The sequence below is a fragment of the Acomys minous genome, assembly GCF_964271855.1.
Source record: "Acomys minous genome assembly, chromosome: 3".
In the NCBI taxonomy this organism is placed as follows: domain Eukaryota; kingdom Metazoa; phylum Chordata; class Mammalia; order Rodentia; family Muridae; genus Acomys; species Acomys minous.
This window is the reverse complement of record NC_140485.1, coordinates 1,618,024-1,625,671: the sequence shown is the minus strand read 5'-3', so window position 1 is coordinate 1,625,671 and position 7,648 is coordinate 1,618,024.

Below are 7,648 nucleotides of genomic sequence, written 5' to 3'. Positions count from 1 at the left end.
TGGGCTGAAAGATCAACACAGGCAAATAATAACTGCTTTTGCTAGTTTGTTTGTCTTCAGATAAAATTCTGAGACTTACAAAATAGATGTCAAAAATTACATTTTAAGACAAATAGACTCTGTTATTCTTTCCTCATGAGTAAATCTAAAAGATTTTCCTCAATTTACTACCATGCTTGAAGGAAGCTTCCTACCAAGGAGGCTTGGCTAGAACAGTAGGTAGGTGAGAGACCTAGATCACCGTTGAAGGAATGTGGGTCCCTTGTTCTAACTAATGATTGGCAAAAGTCTCCTTCTTCATTCATTTGTTCACCCATGACTGTTGATTGGGGAACAATTTAATTAGCAGATTTCCTCACATCATTTGGTCTTCATAAGGGGCCTAGGTTCTATCTTTTTCGGTATAATCTACACATCTAAAAGTTGCTGCTCAAAGTTTGAACCTACAATGTCCTCTTTAAACTCATGATCCTCCACCACCTGGAGGCAATGTCTGGGAAAGCTACAGAACCAGTAGGAGGTGAGGCTTAGTTGGAGGAAGTCGTTTATTCCCTAGGGGTGGACCTGTGAATGTTATTGGCTTACTCCAGCTACCCTCTCTTCTTCCTCTGCCACTTGCCTTTGCCTCCCAGATACCATCCCTGGCACCATGGAACGAACCCCCCCCCCCCACAGGAGCTGTGAGCCCAAACAGGTCCTTCCTCCCTAAAGATGTTTTTGCAGGGTATTTTGCTCAGAGCCCTGGGCACTCAATTCTCTGCCAAGGGTCTCATTTATCTATTCTCCCACAGTGCTCTCCTCTCTGAAATCAGCTGTGCATCCTCTCTGAGGGTCATGCCCATCAGTTATGTCAGCACTAGAGCCTAGGGGCTCCTGCTTGGCACTGACCAAGCAGATGGAGCCCTGTACAGCTGCAACTGCTCCAGCAGTTCAAGCTGACTGCATCCACTTCTACACATCATTCATTTTACCTTTGCCTTTTGCACTCTGACCTCCAGTCTCACATTAGGAACAGCAGCCTTCCTGTGGAAATAGCCTCATGGCCCTACTTGTGGTTATAATTATTCTAACCCCTGGGGTTTCTAAGGAAATATACATTCATGCTGAATTGCTGCTTAAGAATGTGGAGCCATAGCCCCTGCTTTCAAACATTGTTACAATAAAGACTCTTCCTGGAAGCCCCATGCTTAGGCCATAGCAAACATCTTTTCCTGAGCAGCCAAGGACCCAGAAGGATGCTGCTGCCAGGACAGGGCCTCCTGAGTCCTTCACTGCTCAGCTTCCTGACGCCCTTGTGGATTCCAGACAACGTGGCTATTGTCTTCCTCTAATCCTACAAAACCCCCGGATGTGAATCGGTCTTGGAAAATGAAATTCTGCCCTGTTTTTGTCTAGTCCTAATAACGGGGCCCTTCCTATGACACTCAGGTAAGGAAAAAACAAGTCAGACAGTCTTTACCTTGGAGATTTGGGAAATAATGAGACTTTAAATAGATCATTGTGGAGCTTGCACTATGGAAAGAAAGTAATTCTATTTTCCCGATTCTGACACACACACACACACACACACACACCCATACACCCTTCCCACCAACATTCCCCATGTTCCTAAATTTGGGATGCATCTCACAGTCAGAGCTTGCTCCCTCCTGTGAAGACAAACCCGAGTTGGTTGTTCATGCTCGCACCATTGTGTCTGGTTGTTGGAAGGTACCTTGCATTTTCACTATGAAGTTAACGTCAACCTAGACAGGTCCAGTCACTGCAAGAGGTCACACTAACAGGTGCTACAGTGTTCTCAGACAAGGTTGTGCTCTGTCCTTGTTCCAACTTTTCCATGTTTCTTTTAGAAGAATCCCAGGTATTTCTCAGCCAACCTTGATCTTCCTAGACTGTGGAATCACTGATTACAAAAAGTTCTTATCCTTCAGCCATGATCATGCTTAGCATTTACTTTGAGAGGGAAAAAAAGTCTCTTCCTAACAAACTTCTCCAATATCTTACTGCCTCCTAATGATTGAAAAAAGATTGAACACATCTGCCTATGGATGTTTCCAGAATTGCTTCCTTGGACTTAAAAGACTGAACTTCTGCAATAATTTCATTTTGTTTCCACCCATAGATGGAGCATTTGATTCATTTTAACATGAAAGCACAAAGTGTACTACCTTAGCTGAAAATTAATTTTACAATGTGCAGTACAGTGTGTTATATCATCTGTGCAAGGCCATCCCTCTATCTCTGCCTTCTCAATGTTCCCCATCCACCCCTCAGCTGACCAATTGTCTCATAAAGGCATTTAAGAAATCATTTATTTTTTGGTGAATCAATCACTTGACAACATACATTTTTTTATTCATGAGATATTTCTTTATGTCTACCATTGTGTTGAACACTATTGGGATATCATAAAATTCATTATGAAAAGATTTTGTCTGTCTTGTTTTCCAGGTGTAAAAATATCCCTTCTCCTAGGTTATTTAATTTACTCACTAAGGTCATGTGACAAGCTTAGTTCATATATGTGGAAATTGCCAGTGCTAAAATGGTTACCTGTGCCAGACTCTGGCAAGATGGAATCAAGAAGTCATGAAGGGACTGCCCAGTGCAAATTGACCTCACAACATTAACAAAAACTTCTTTGATACTAATTGTGGTCTCCAAAGTTGCCTTGCTAAATCTCAACTGTGCAGCCACAACTGTTTCTGGGTAGCCATGTCCATTTCAACAGCCAGTCCCATGAATCAGCCAGCTCCGCCTTCTGCAATGAGCTGCTTCTTCTTCTCCTTCTCCTTCTCCTTCTCCTTCTCCTTCTCCTTCTCCTTCTCCTTCTCCTCCTCCTCCTCCTCCTCCTCCTTCTCCTCCTCCTCCTCCTCCTCCTTCTTCTTCTCCTTCTTCTTCTCCTCCTCCTCCTCCTCCTTCTTCTATTTTTAAATTTCAACTAATTTTATTTGAGCATCAGTGAGATGGCTCAGTGAGAAACATCTTTGGTATGCAATGCTAGCAACTTATCACTGATTGCTATGTAAAGATGCCCACAGCCGACCCTACAATGTTGTCAACTAGTCTCCACATATTTGTCATGGCTTTAAAACCCATAATCACAATGCGCGCGCGCGCACACACACACAAAAATTTTTTAATCTCATTGTTGTTACATTATTTAGCAAGTATAGATAATTCACTGAGAAAGCATACTTCAAGATGAAGTGCCCACTAGTAACTAATGGGAATGTGAAGAAGCATGGAACTTTAAATAATATATACATATACATACCCATCAAGCTATGCTGTGAGGTAGTTATTTTTCTGCTGCAGTGTATCTAATAATTTGCCCATCATCTATGTGGTCCACTGTTTATTTAAACATCAGGCAGAATGTTATCATACTTTTCAAGTGTGACTGTGGAGGGGCCATAGGTGGTTGTTCCTGATTTTATTTTTCATATTTTCACAAATTCCCTTCAGATGTTGTTATTTGTTGTCTAGTCTGTGTTGGATGTCAATCATTAGTCAAGGCTGTATTTTAACTCTTGATTCTCACGTGTCAGCCTCCTGAGTACAACTCCAAGTACAGAAGATATAACCCCAATGTGTCCTGTTTTGTCAACACATTTAACAATGCTAATGTTAAAGTGCTTAATAGAAAAAATATAGCAAACATTAAATACCTCATATGTGTATCCAAAGTGGCATTTTTTATCTATCTGGTAGAGGTGTAATAAAGTAGGATAATCAGCAATAAACTACGTATCTCACTGCAATGAGCTTTTGTGGCCAGCTTCTGTATACTCTCTTTAGCCTTTACAAATTTTCCCTTGCAGTGGGGATGGAGAGATGGCTCAGCCAGTAAAGTTCTTATAATAAAATCATGAGGACCAGGGTCCAAATGCCCAGCATCCAAAATAAATAAATAAATAATTTAATTAATTAATTAATAGCCAGGTGATGCATGCCAATAATGCTAGCACTGGGAAGTGGAGATAGGCAGGTCTTTGGAACTCACTGGCCAGCTTCTTTAGCCAAGTTGGTGACCTCCATGTTCAGTGAGAGACCTCATCTCAAAAAAAATAAGGTAGAATGGTGCCTCACCTTTGACCATGTCCCCTGGAGGGGGAGACCTGGTGGCACTCAGAGGAAGGACAGCAGGTTACCAAGAAGAGACTTGATACCCTATGAACATATACAGGGGGAGGTAATCCCCCTCAGGAACAGTCATAGGGGAGGGGAATAAGGGGAAAATGGGAGAGAGGGAAGAATGGGAGGATACAAGGGATGGGATAACCATTGAGATGTAACAAGAATAAATTAATAAAGGAGAAAAAAATGAAAAAAAAATAAGGTAGAAAATGACTGAGGAAAATATCTGATATTTATTTACCTCTGGCCTCCACACACATGTGAACATATATGTGACTATGTATACACATACAACACACACACACACACACACACACACACACACACACACACACACACACACACTTTCCTCTCCAGTAACCTCAGAAAGGCTTGTGATCATCACAAATTCACCAGTCTGTAAGTCCTTCTCATCCCCAAATAACTCTACCTACAGAATTCTGTTTATTATTTCGGCTGATCAAAAGCAAAATAGAACAATCTGGGGCAAATGCACGGCTGTCCTGATGCCATGTGCCGTCTTCTCCTTCATTAAGCAAGGTCCCTTTGTGTTCATTCCCAAGTCGTTGCTTCCGAGAGCTGACCTTGGCCAATGGCTTTCTCTTCTCTTAAAATACCACAGGTTACATAGTTCCGGAGTTTCAGAAGCAGCCATACCACAGGGTAGCCCCTTCCCGGAGATGGGAGGCCCTGCACGATAGCTTGGTCTTCCTTCTCGCTGGTGTGTTTTCTGCAGCCGCTGGCATTGCACAGCATCCTTCACGTCCCTCAGCCTTTGGACTTTAACTTGACACTATTAGTTTGCCTGACCAAGTTTGTGCCAGTCATCTGAGTTGTTATCCAACAATGATATCCGCACAGGGGTGTTGGCTCTAAAGTCTTCTGAGTCAGAGAAATGAAAACAGATTCAACAGGTGCACATTAATACACTACTTTCCAGCTGTTTTCCGTCCATACAGGCTCACCAGAACTTCCTGGAACCCGAGGTATAAAAGATGGGCAGTGTTTTACAAGTGGCTTCCACAAAGCTGTTTGGAAAAAGTCTGTGTAGCCTCAGGCAGCAACAAGCAAGCTGTTCCAGCTGTGCAGAAGCTGGCTTTAATATGACTGTCACACCTGTGGCCTGTGATGACCCTGTAACACAATGCTCCCAGACCTTCCGGGAAACTAACCCTGAGAGGTAGGCCATACTGAAGCAAGGAAATAGTTCTCTTCCAGGCGAAAGGCCAGTTTCCACCCACAGGTGGCACCACCCATTTCTCTTACTCTCACCATGAGACAAAACAAAAGAAACCATAGGGAAAAAAAAACACTCCGCGAAGCTTCCAAGTTAAGAAACCCACACTGGTTTGCAGCATGGACAAATCAAGAATCATCAAGGACCACCTTCTTGACAACCAGCCTCGGAGTCAGAGGCCCTTCCTGCTTAACCAGACTCCACAGGGCTTCGCCTTCTGCAGCCACTCAGTGCCCACCGCCGATCTCAAGCCAATAACTGAAGGCTTTACAAGTGCAGGGCTATTGCTCTTGCTGAGACTTTCCACCATGGCATCTGTGAGCCGCCTCTCACATTGCCCTCTGGCTTACTTCTCAAACGCTTCCCCACACCCTGACACTGGCTTTCAGTTACTGCTTGAGGCAGATGAATTCCTTTCCCTGGGTGGGATCACGACTCCTTCCCAAAGTCTCTGTTGAGCTGGTGAGCTGAGGTCCACAAAGCCTCTCATATCCAGTCCCATGCATGATCTGCCTGAGCAATTGATTTTAAGCTTAAAAATGCACATGGAGATATATGTACACTGCAGAACAATCTTTTTTGTTTCAATTTCTTTTTCAGATATCTGACTTTGATTATATTTTCTGGGGTTTTTTGTTTGTTTTTGTTTTTGTTTTGCGGGGGGCGAAGTTGTTTTTATTTTTGTTTTTGTCCCTGCACAGACTTTTGAGAAAGAGGGCATCTTGAGAAATGGTTGCACCAACCAAGGACAACACATGCAGTGAACCTAGGCTCCCTGTTCAGATCTAGCCAATGGACACCTCATTCTCCACGGTTGTGGGGAGAGAGGGTACTGCCTCTCACATGAACTCTGGTGGCCTTAATTTGATTACTTCCCCTTGATGTGGAGGCCCAGCAGCATCAGAGGAAGGGGAAGCAGGCTATCCAGATGAGCCCTGATAGGCTGTGGTCATACGGTGAGGGAGGAGATCCCCTCCTGTCAGAGGTCTAGAGGAGGGGGATGGGGTGGAAGAGGGAGGGAAGGTGGGAATGGGAAGGTACAAGTGAGGGAATAGCATTCTGGATATAATCTGAAATTTTTGTAATAATTAAAGTTTTTTAAAAAGTTAGTATGAGTGCCAGCCCCAAGCAGCCTACAGAACAGGTCTTAGTCTATACCTCCAGGGAAACAGGGGCAGGGTGTCATTTCTCTTTTCGCTGTAATTTCTTTGAGGGACATGGACCGAGAGACATAAGAGTATGGTAAAACCATGGTAATAGTATGCCCTCCACAACTGAAGCCTAGATCTGACGTGAGTACCCTCTCCTTCAGCATGGGCACTCATGCTTCACCCTCTCTCTCCCTCTCTCTCTTCCTGTCTGGGTGGAGTTCAGATGCCCACAACTACAAGAGGCTGATGATGCTGACTTCCTTCTACGTCTATTTCACCCCCCCCCCCCCAATCTGACTGTTGGGACTATCTCCAAATAGCCACACACACACACACACACACACACACACACACACACACACACACACACACCACCTCTGGTTTTCTTATGTGTCCTCTAGGTTGAGGTTGGCGTCCAGTTGCCAGGCAAAACTCTCTGAACATCAGGTCCCTCTACCAAGATGCATTCCCAGAGTCTAATGTCAGCTTAGTCAAGACGGTTACACAGAGAAAGCACTTGTCCTGACTCCTCAGGACTTGATTCAATTTGGTGGGAAGATGGAGTAACTGAATTCATCTCTGATGATGAGCTTTACTTTCCCTGTGTATATACGGCTTCCAGAAAAACATCGATCAATGGCAGAGCAGCAAGAATTCTCCCCTGGGCACATTCCCAAGCTGGCAAGCACATCAGTGTGAGCACAGCCCATAAGTTGCTCCTGCTGTGCCTCAAAATTGGTGACTCTGTCACTCCTGCCTACTCCTTAACTCAATTCACATGCTTTCTCACTTAGGTAAATCCAATCGAGCCGTCCAATGCAATATCAAAAAATTTAATTGTGGTGTGTGACTTATGGGTGTTTTTCTCTATTAGTGTTTGGACTGGAGACAACAGGGCAACAGTGAATAGGAGCTAGGCTCTGTGGTTTCTATCAGGGCTGTGTGCATCATCATTGCTAAAGAAACCAAATACTTGAGGCTCCATTCCCAGACAGCTAGCCAGTATGAAGGTGATGGGGTGGACATGGGACAGCATCATTCACACCAACCATATCTTCAAGTTCACAAGAATTGAGAGGGCTGCCACGGGATGCTGGAAACTACCTCAGTGGCAGAGCTG